Here is an 8,873-nt window from a genome sequence, read left to right on the forward strand (position 1 = left end):
TCAATCTCTCAGGCCACACAGTAGCAGACTTAAAAGTAGCTATCCTACAGCAAAGAAATTTCAGGACCAGACTCCAAAGAGAAATTTCTGAGCTACAATTCATCTGCAAATTCGACACCCTCAGCTCAGGCTTAAACAAAGTCTGTGAATGGCTGGCTAAATACAAAAGCAGCTTCCTCTCCCTTGGTGTTCACACCTCCAGATCAACTGCTGGTAGTAAGCCTCACCCTTGCTGACTGAGCTAACCTTGTTATCCCCACCCTTGCTCTGGCTTATTTATACCTGGCCCTGCAGATTTCCAAGACCAGCATCTGATGAAGTGAGTCTGTGCTCACGAAAGCTCATGTTCAAAACTTTTCTCTTAGTCTATAAGGTGCCACAGGACCCTTCGTTGCTGTCATAGCATAAGTGACTGATAATTCAGAACATTCCATTTTGGAAATTTATGTGAAGCTCCACATTACAAACTGAACGTCAAGTCTCTAGGGGTACAGTTTTCACCATTTAGTTCTGCAACTCCTTGTTACTACAGGAAAAAAAAGAGTTTCAGGACCCTCTTGTTCCACCAAGCAATACTGAAAGAGGTAAATTGTGACATTTTTGCAATTGCTTTGGAATCCCATGCTCTGCTTCACTTAGGGTCTGATCCAAAGCCACTTGGAAATCAGTGAAAGAACTTACATTATATTGAAAAGAACTATGGATGGGTCATTAAATAAGTATCACTTCTGCAGACTCTTAAGTGTCTAGAGCAGGGGTCAGCAACCACCAGCACAGGTGCCAAGAGTGGCAAGAGAGACGATTTTCATCAGCACACAAGGCAGGAGCTCAGCCCCACACCTTCAACCCCATGCAGCCATGAGATTGCTCACAGCCATGCCGCCTGTGGATCAACAAAACATCATTTGCTACCAACCACCACCTGAACAGTAAAGCTCTTCATGTTAATTTATTTATTAATGAAGCTGTTGTAAATAGGACCATTAGTGACTTTAAAAAGTATCACCGGCACTTGGACTGTACATAAAGGTCAAAAGGTAAAATATCGGCAGTCCACCTCAGAAAGGTTGCTGATCCCGGTCACGACAAGCTAAACCAAAGAGATGGGGCATCTCAAAACATGATTTGCTATTGAAGTTCGCCTCTCTTACTTTCTACAGTCAAATTTTTTCTTTCTTGTTGGGCCTTGTTATCATTTTGGGAGTGGACAAAGTGCTTCACTTTTCTCTGGGATGCTTCAATGAAAAACCTCACTGAATGTTCCCAGTCCTCACAGTCAAAGGCTATTTATCAACTAAACAACAGTCAAAGGCCACATTTTTCAATAAGAAGTTAACCAACTAATCTTTTCTTTTCGTTCCAGGCACTAAGACAATAAAAAGAAACGTTTTAAACAGCAACTAGAGACCTCCCTAATCAGGAAGTTCCTCCCTATACTAAATGCCATGTTACAACATCTCCTGCCCCTTTCTCCTTAGAGCCAGACACAATAAGTGATGTCTTGTTCAGATTACCCAGATCAGTGAGCTATGTGTTATCTCTCTGCCTCAGCAAGAAAGTAAGCAGAGCATCAGCTTTTTCAGCACCTTGGTGCACGTGCTCCTTTGCCTTGCTTGCAAACTCATCATGATTCTGCCAATCCAAACCTTCCCCCAAGATAGGACTGCAGTGTCTAGTCCTGCCCACTGGGCGCTCAATGGATATACATTGTCTTCTCTAAGAGCGACAGAACACACAGAAGCTGGGTAGCTTAGCAGAAGAGTCACACTTTGGTATACAAGCATTGAGATTGTTTTGTAATTAAATCAAACGTAAGTTTATTTACCAAAAATATAGATATACATGATTTCAAGTAAGGCTGAAAGTGAGAAGAAAGATTATGGATAAAACATGCTTTCTGGTGACTAACACTTCATCAAGTAACAATCTTTGTGTAAGCAGGTGTCTAAATATACTCAGAGCCTTCAAACCTTTAGCTGAAGGATCTCCCTTGCTTAGATTTCAAGACCTCAGGTCTGGTGCCTCCCTTGGGGATGACCTGATGGTTTTCTATTTCTGGTAATGTTTTCCAAAGTCTGTTTTAAAAGCTGGGCAGATAGCCAACCTCCATACCCTGTTGTGATCATGGTGTGGTCATCACCCTTTTCATGGATCTGTTTACCTTCTGTGTAAACATGCTTCTTTTAGTCCCCCTTGCCTTGTTCAATGGACTATGGAAGAACAGTCAAACAGCTGAAACAACATACTTTTTCTCTAGCACAGGCTGGGCTTTTGCCCTACTTGCATTAGACTATATTTTAAATCTGTATTTCCAGTACAATTCTGTAAATTTTTTACACACCATTTGTACGTAAGTCACACAATAGAATGAGTCATCAGCATGTCAACAGTTTGTACATGACCCCTTTCAGGACACCTTTTAGATGCAGATTATGCCAATAGTGATCTGAGCATCACACTGGACGTGAGTTATGGCAGGATGGCATTGAGGGGCTCCTTGGGTCACAGTAATTTCTCAATACCCAGCCTTTGTGTTTTTTTAAAACGAGTTTAAATTAAAAACTAGAGTATACGCATGTGACAACAAGGGAGTCATTTCCAGTGGCGTGGCAGGAGCCATGTGTACTGTGATGCTCCTTGCTCTTCTTTCTGACCACCAGGGAGCGAGGGGACAGTGTACAGCTTGTGCGCATGTCTCGTTCCCAGCTGGTGAGGGGAGGGGCAGGGAGTAATTCACACCTCTGCGTACTTTCCACTCTCTCCCTGATAGGGGTCCTAAACAGAACAGAATATGCTTTCTACTGACTAATCCTCAATTTTAGCATGTCACAATTCTTGCATTAGCAGTTTTCTCACATGCATAACATTACGAGCAGCTCTAGGCCAATGTTCACTGAATCATAGAATCAAAGTGCTGGAAGGGACCTCATGAGGTCATCAAGTCCAGACCTCTTCTCCAAGCAGAAACAACCCAAACTAAGTCATACTAGCCATGACTACATCAAGCTGGGACTTAAAAACCTCGAGGGATGGAGATTCCACCACCTCCCTAGGCAACACATTCCAGTGTTTCACCATCCTCCTGGTGAAATAGTTTTTCCTAATATCCAACCTGCTCCTCTCCTTCTGTAACTTCAGACCGTTACTCCTTGTTCTTCCATCTGTCATCACTGAGAACAGTTTCTTTCCATCCCTTTTAGAGCTCCCCTTCAGGAAGTTGAAGGCTGCTATTAAATCACCCCTCGGTCTTCTCTTCTGCAAAGTAAATAAGTCCAAATCCCTCAGCATCTCCTCATAGGTTATGTGCTCCAGCCCCTTAATCATTTCTGTTGCCCTCCGCTGAACCTATTCCAGCACATCCACATCATTTCTATACTTGGGAGCTCAACACTGGATGCAATACTCCAGGTGAGGCCTCACCAGTGCTGAACAGAGGGGAACAACAACCTCAGTTCATCTGCTCAAAATGCTTCTCCTAATGCACCCCAATATGCCATTGGCCTTCTTGGCTACCAGGGCACGCTGTTTACTAAAATCCAGAATCAGAAGGTGCTGCTCCATGTAGTCCCTAAGGGTGCGTCTACACTTGCATTCCTCTGTCGGAAGAGGTATGCAAATAAGGTAAACCAAAAAATGCAAGCGATGAATAAATTTGCATATTTGGTACCTCATTTGCATATACTAATTTCAAAGGAGTTTCTTTTGAAAGAAGAAAGCCGGTGTGAATGTTGCTCTTTTGAAAGTAAACCCCACCTTAGAAAGAATCCTTCACCCCATCAACTAAAAGGAAGAGGGATTCTTTCAAAGACGGGTTTACTTTCAAAAGAGCAGCATCCACACTGGCTTTCTTCTTGGCTTGGTCTACACGTGCTCCTTCCTTTCGAAAGGGACATGTTAATGAGCGGGTTTGAAAGATGCTAATGAGGCGTTACAATGAATATGCAGCCACAGCAATTCAAAAGTGCAGCTTTTCGAATTGTGTGCCTCCCATGGAGATGGGACCTTCTGAAAGGACCCCCTCCACAGTTCTCAAAAGCCCTTCTGCTGATCAGAAGAAGGGCTTTGGAAAACTGGGGGGGGGGTCCTTTCAGAAGGTCCCATCTCCATGAGCAGCGCATGATTTGAAAAGCTGCACTTTTGAATCACCGCGTCCGCCATTATGCTAATGAGGCACTGCTTATTCATTGCAGCCCCTCATTAGCATCTTTTGAACCCGCTCATTAACATGCCCCTTTCAAAAGGAAGGGGCATGTGTAGACCCAGCCCTTTTGAAAGAAGCTATTTTGAAATTAGAAAATGCAAATGAGGTGACAAATATGCAAATTTATACCTCATTTGCATTTTCAATTCACCTCATTTTCATATCTCTTTAAAAAGAGGAATGCAAGTGTAGATGCACCTTAAGTGATGGATAACTAAAAGAAAGCAGCAGAAATGTGGCACTTTAAAGACTAACAAAATAATTTATTCTGTGATGAGCTTTTGCGGACAAGCCCACTTCATGAGATTAATCTCATTTTCAACACAGACCGACATTTATAAGTACAGAGGACCAAAACATTGCAATAAAACTGACAAATTAAACACGTAGGACTGAAGGAAGGGAATGAGGGGCGGGGGGTGTTATTTGTCCTGCCTGAGATAATTATGAGCATCAAAGGAAGGGAAGCAGTCCTTGTAATGTATGAGGTAATTGATGTCTCTGTTTATACCACATGTTAATATGTCAAATTTGAATGTGAACTCCAATTCACAAATTTCTCACTGTAATCTGTTTTTAAATTCTTTTTGCTCTAGGACACAAATTCTGAGGTTTTTAAAAGAATGTCCCATTTCCTTGAAGTGTTCACTGATTGGCTTACGTGTATTGAGTTTCTTGATATCTGCACTGTGTCCATTTATTCTTTGGCGAAGGTTTTGCCTAGTCTGTCCAATGTACATAGCGGCAGGGCATTGTTGGCACATAAAGGCGTATATAATATTGCTGGAAGTGAGGAGAATGTGTCTTTGATCTTGTAACTAACATGGTTAGGTTCAGTGATGGTGTACCCAGAATAAATATGTGGACAAAGTTGGCAGCAGGGTTTGTTGAAAGGAAAGGTTCCAGGATTAGTATTACTGTGGTGTAGCCTGTGATTGCTGGTGAGAATCTTTCTTAGGTTAGGAGGTTGTCTATAGAAAAGGACAGGCATGTCACCTAGGGCCTTCTGGAGTGTAGCATCATGATCTAGAATAGGTTGTAGGTTTTTAACGATGCATTGCGGGGGTTTGACTTGGGGGCTACAGGTGATGAGAAGTGGTATTCTGTTATTGATCTTTCAGGGCCTATCTTGAAGTATCTGGTTTCTGGGTATTCATCCAGCCCTGTCAATTTGTGTTTTCACTTCTTCCGGAGGGTAATTAAGTTTTATGAATGCTTGGCAGAGCTCTTGTAGTTTTCAGTCTCTGTCAGCAGGATCAGAGCAGATGCGATTGTATTGCAACACATTATTAAAAACCTACAACCTATTCTAGATCCAACTCCTTTTGTTGTTGACCCCCAATGCCAGGGTCCTGGAGCTGCTCAACCCAGGATAGTGCTGGCATTTCCCCTGAGTGCTCCGGTGACTTTGGAGCTACTGAAGCAGCAGTGACTGTTGGAACAGCTGGTGCTGGAGGACTGGGATGATGCTTGCTGGCTGCAGAATTTTCAGAAGAGCAAGTGAACTTCTCAGAAGCTCTGCCACTGGCTCGCCCCGGCTTGGTGCACAAGGACACAACATGAGGCCCGCACTCCTCCTTGAAAAATGGGTAGCAGTCACCATCTGCAATCTGTCCACCCTGGACTGCTACTGCTCAGTGGGTCACCAATTTGGAGTGGACAAGACCACTGTCAGGGCTGTCATCATGGACATTAGTCATGCTGTGCTCACACAGTCACCACTGGGAGTGTGGAATTTTAACCCAGCAAAGGGTGAACCTTGGCAGAAGGGGCAGGGGCTAGGGGCATGCAGCAGGTTGTGCATGCCATCAATGTGATTCTGCTGCACAGGATCATCCACGTGAGGGATGTGGATGCAGCCATTGTGGGATTCACAGCACTCGGCTTCCAAACTGCTTTGGTGCCTCGGACGGAATGCACATCCCCATCTGTCCCCTGGACCACAGCGCAGGAATGTACATCATCAGAAAAGGCTACCACTCGTTAGTGCTCCAAGCGTTGGCGGACAGCTAGGGACACTGTATGGACGTTTATGTGGGCTGGGCAGGACAGACATATGATGCCCGTGTGTTCCATAATTCCAGGCTTTGGCACCACGTGGAGGCCAAGATATTTGTCCCATGTAGAGAGATCAGGGTGAAGGATGTGAGTATACTCCTCTGTATGGTGGTGAATACTGCCTACCCCCAGCTGCTGTGGTTGATGTGGCCATACATCACTGGGACCCTTCTCAGAAGGCATTTAACGTTTGCCTCATTCGAGCCCAAAATGTGGTGGAAAGGGCCTTTGGGTGCCTGAAAGGCCAATGGTGGTGCCTCCTAATGCCCCTGGAGGTGGGGCTATGGAATGTCTTCCTAGTGGTGTGTGCCTGTTATGTCCTTCACAACATTGTGGAGGGCAAGGATTATGTGTTCCCCCTGGGTGGGTGGCAGAGTACAGTCCTGGACTTGAACAGCTAGTCCCTGCCCCAAGCCAACAGGCTCAATGTGAGGGTGTCCACATTTGGGCTGATCTTCAGGACATCTTTGACCATGAGCCTCAGTGACCCCCACCTACGCTTAATCCACACAGGCTTCCCCGTGCATGCTACACTCTCCAGCCCCCCACAAGTACCGCACTACAAGCCCACACCCACTCCCCTACCCCCTCCATTCCCCTCAATGACAATAAAGGACAATTAGTTGTTTAAAAATAATGATTTATGTCTTAATAAAAACTATTTCATTTACAAATGTACAACCTTTTTTATAAAAGAAACGTGGAATAACTACGTACAAGGTTCACCTGAGTAGTCGGGGTTGGTGGAAACATGGCAGGGGGAAATAAAACCATAAAGGACAGTGGGGAATTGAAACTTGGAGGAGGGGGCAACATCTATGGTAGCATTGAGGGGGAAACATCAACTAGGATGGGGGGGTCGAATTCAGGATCTTAACCAGGATGGTGGAGGAGGGAATATTGTGGGAACTTAACTGGGAGAGGGGAGTGAGGGAATATGATGGTTGAGTAATGGGGATCTTCATCAGCGGGGTGGAAGAGGGAGGATTGGGTGTGAGGTGGTGTCAACTTAGCTGGGAGAGGGGAATGGGGGAGTACAATTGGTGAGTAACAGGGATCTTACCCTGGGGTGGGAAGGGGTGTGCTACTCCAGAGCCAGGGGTGGATGGCTGTGAGCCATGCCAGCTCTGTGTCACCCTCTCACCTTTTTTATGGGATCCATGGCAGGGCTCTGAAGGGGCAGGATGCACAAGGAGGTAGGGCCTGGGAGGGGGTCTGGTGGCATCGGGTTGTGCAAGGTGGTTGTTGGGGCAGGGGAAAGAAGAGGGTGCCTGCTCTGATGGAAGAGCAGTGTAGGTCCCTGGGTTGGGACAGGGGCAGCAGGGGAGGCCAGCATTTGTCTGAGGAGCCCTGTGTGCTCCCGCAGGATCTCAGTGACATCCCTGAGGTGCCCCCACCAACTCTGCCCACACCTCCCTATGCCAGGTGTACTGGCCATAGTCCAGCTGGAGGTGCTGCTGGGTGACGTCCATGAGCTAGCAGGGTGTCTCTGAGGCATCTGCCCATAGTCTTGCCCTCCAGCCATGAGCTCCTGTTCTGGGGGCAGGGGGAGATGACTGTTCCCCCTCCTCCTCTTCCTGACTGTGGAGCAACACGGTGTCGGGGAGTGTTCTGGCCCTCCTCCGGCACATCGGCAATGATGGCCGGGAACATAGTCGTTCCATAGTTCATGGCTGGAAGGCCCCCCACCCGCACGCAAGCACCAGCCACCCCTGCCAGCAACAGGCATCATAAATACATGGAATATTCCATAGGGGTTCCCATAGATTCTGTCATGGTCCAGCACCAGACCCAACTCCCCGTGCATGTGGCTTGTGGCGCTGTCCCAGGGGGACCTGTTCTGAGTCCGGCACAGGTGCACCATTTGTGGGGGTGTTCTGTTGTTGGGGGGCGCTGCCACTGCCCAATGAACTCGAGTGTATGCCCCACTGGGTACTTATTGGAGTGACCCTCTTCAGGTTCCACTGATGCACAGCTGTCTGTTGCCCTTCTGGAGTATTGTGATGGGACGTCTATGAAGAGGTCCGCCTCATCACCGAAGACCTCGGTGGCTGGTTCTGTCCCTGTCTCTGTTGGGTGGCTGCATGCTCCAGACTCCTCCTTTTCACTGGGGTGTGGCTCTTTGGATGCTGTATCCAGGAGGGCTTTTTCCAGAGGGAACCTTCCCTGGGAACCAGGGGTCAGTGTAGCTACCAATAATACAGACAGGTTGTGGGACCATGTGACATCCCTGGCTTTGGCATACCCCTGCTGTAGTTCTTTCGCTTTGCTTCACACCTGGTCAGGGGCACAAGCAGGGTGTCCTCTGGCGGCCAGCTGTTTAGACAGGTGAACGAATGGAGCTGCATTTCAGTGTTTGACCCCATTTCCTTTAGTACCTCCTCCTTCTTCCACAGCCTGAGCAGATCACGTAGCTCAGGTTCCGTCCATGAGGGCACCCTTTTCTTCAGGAGCTGGACAGAGTCCCTGGAGCCTTCAGATGGGTCAGAAGGGGGGCCCTTTGGCTTTTCCTGAGGCTGGCTGCTGGCCATGTTTTTTTTTTTTAATGTTCAGAGCATGTCGGACTGCTGGCTGCAGCTTCTGTTTAAGCTGCTTCTGGCATGGTCTCTGCTTC

The sequence above is a fragment of the Carettochelys insculpta genome, chromosome 1 (assembly GCF_033958435.1).
Source record: "Carettochelys insculpta isolate YL-2023 chromosome 1, ASM3395843v1, whole genome shotgun sequence".
NCBI classification, from domain to species: Eukaryota; Metazoa; Chordata; order Testudines; family Carettochelyidae; genus Carettochelys; species Carettochelys insculpta.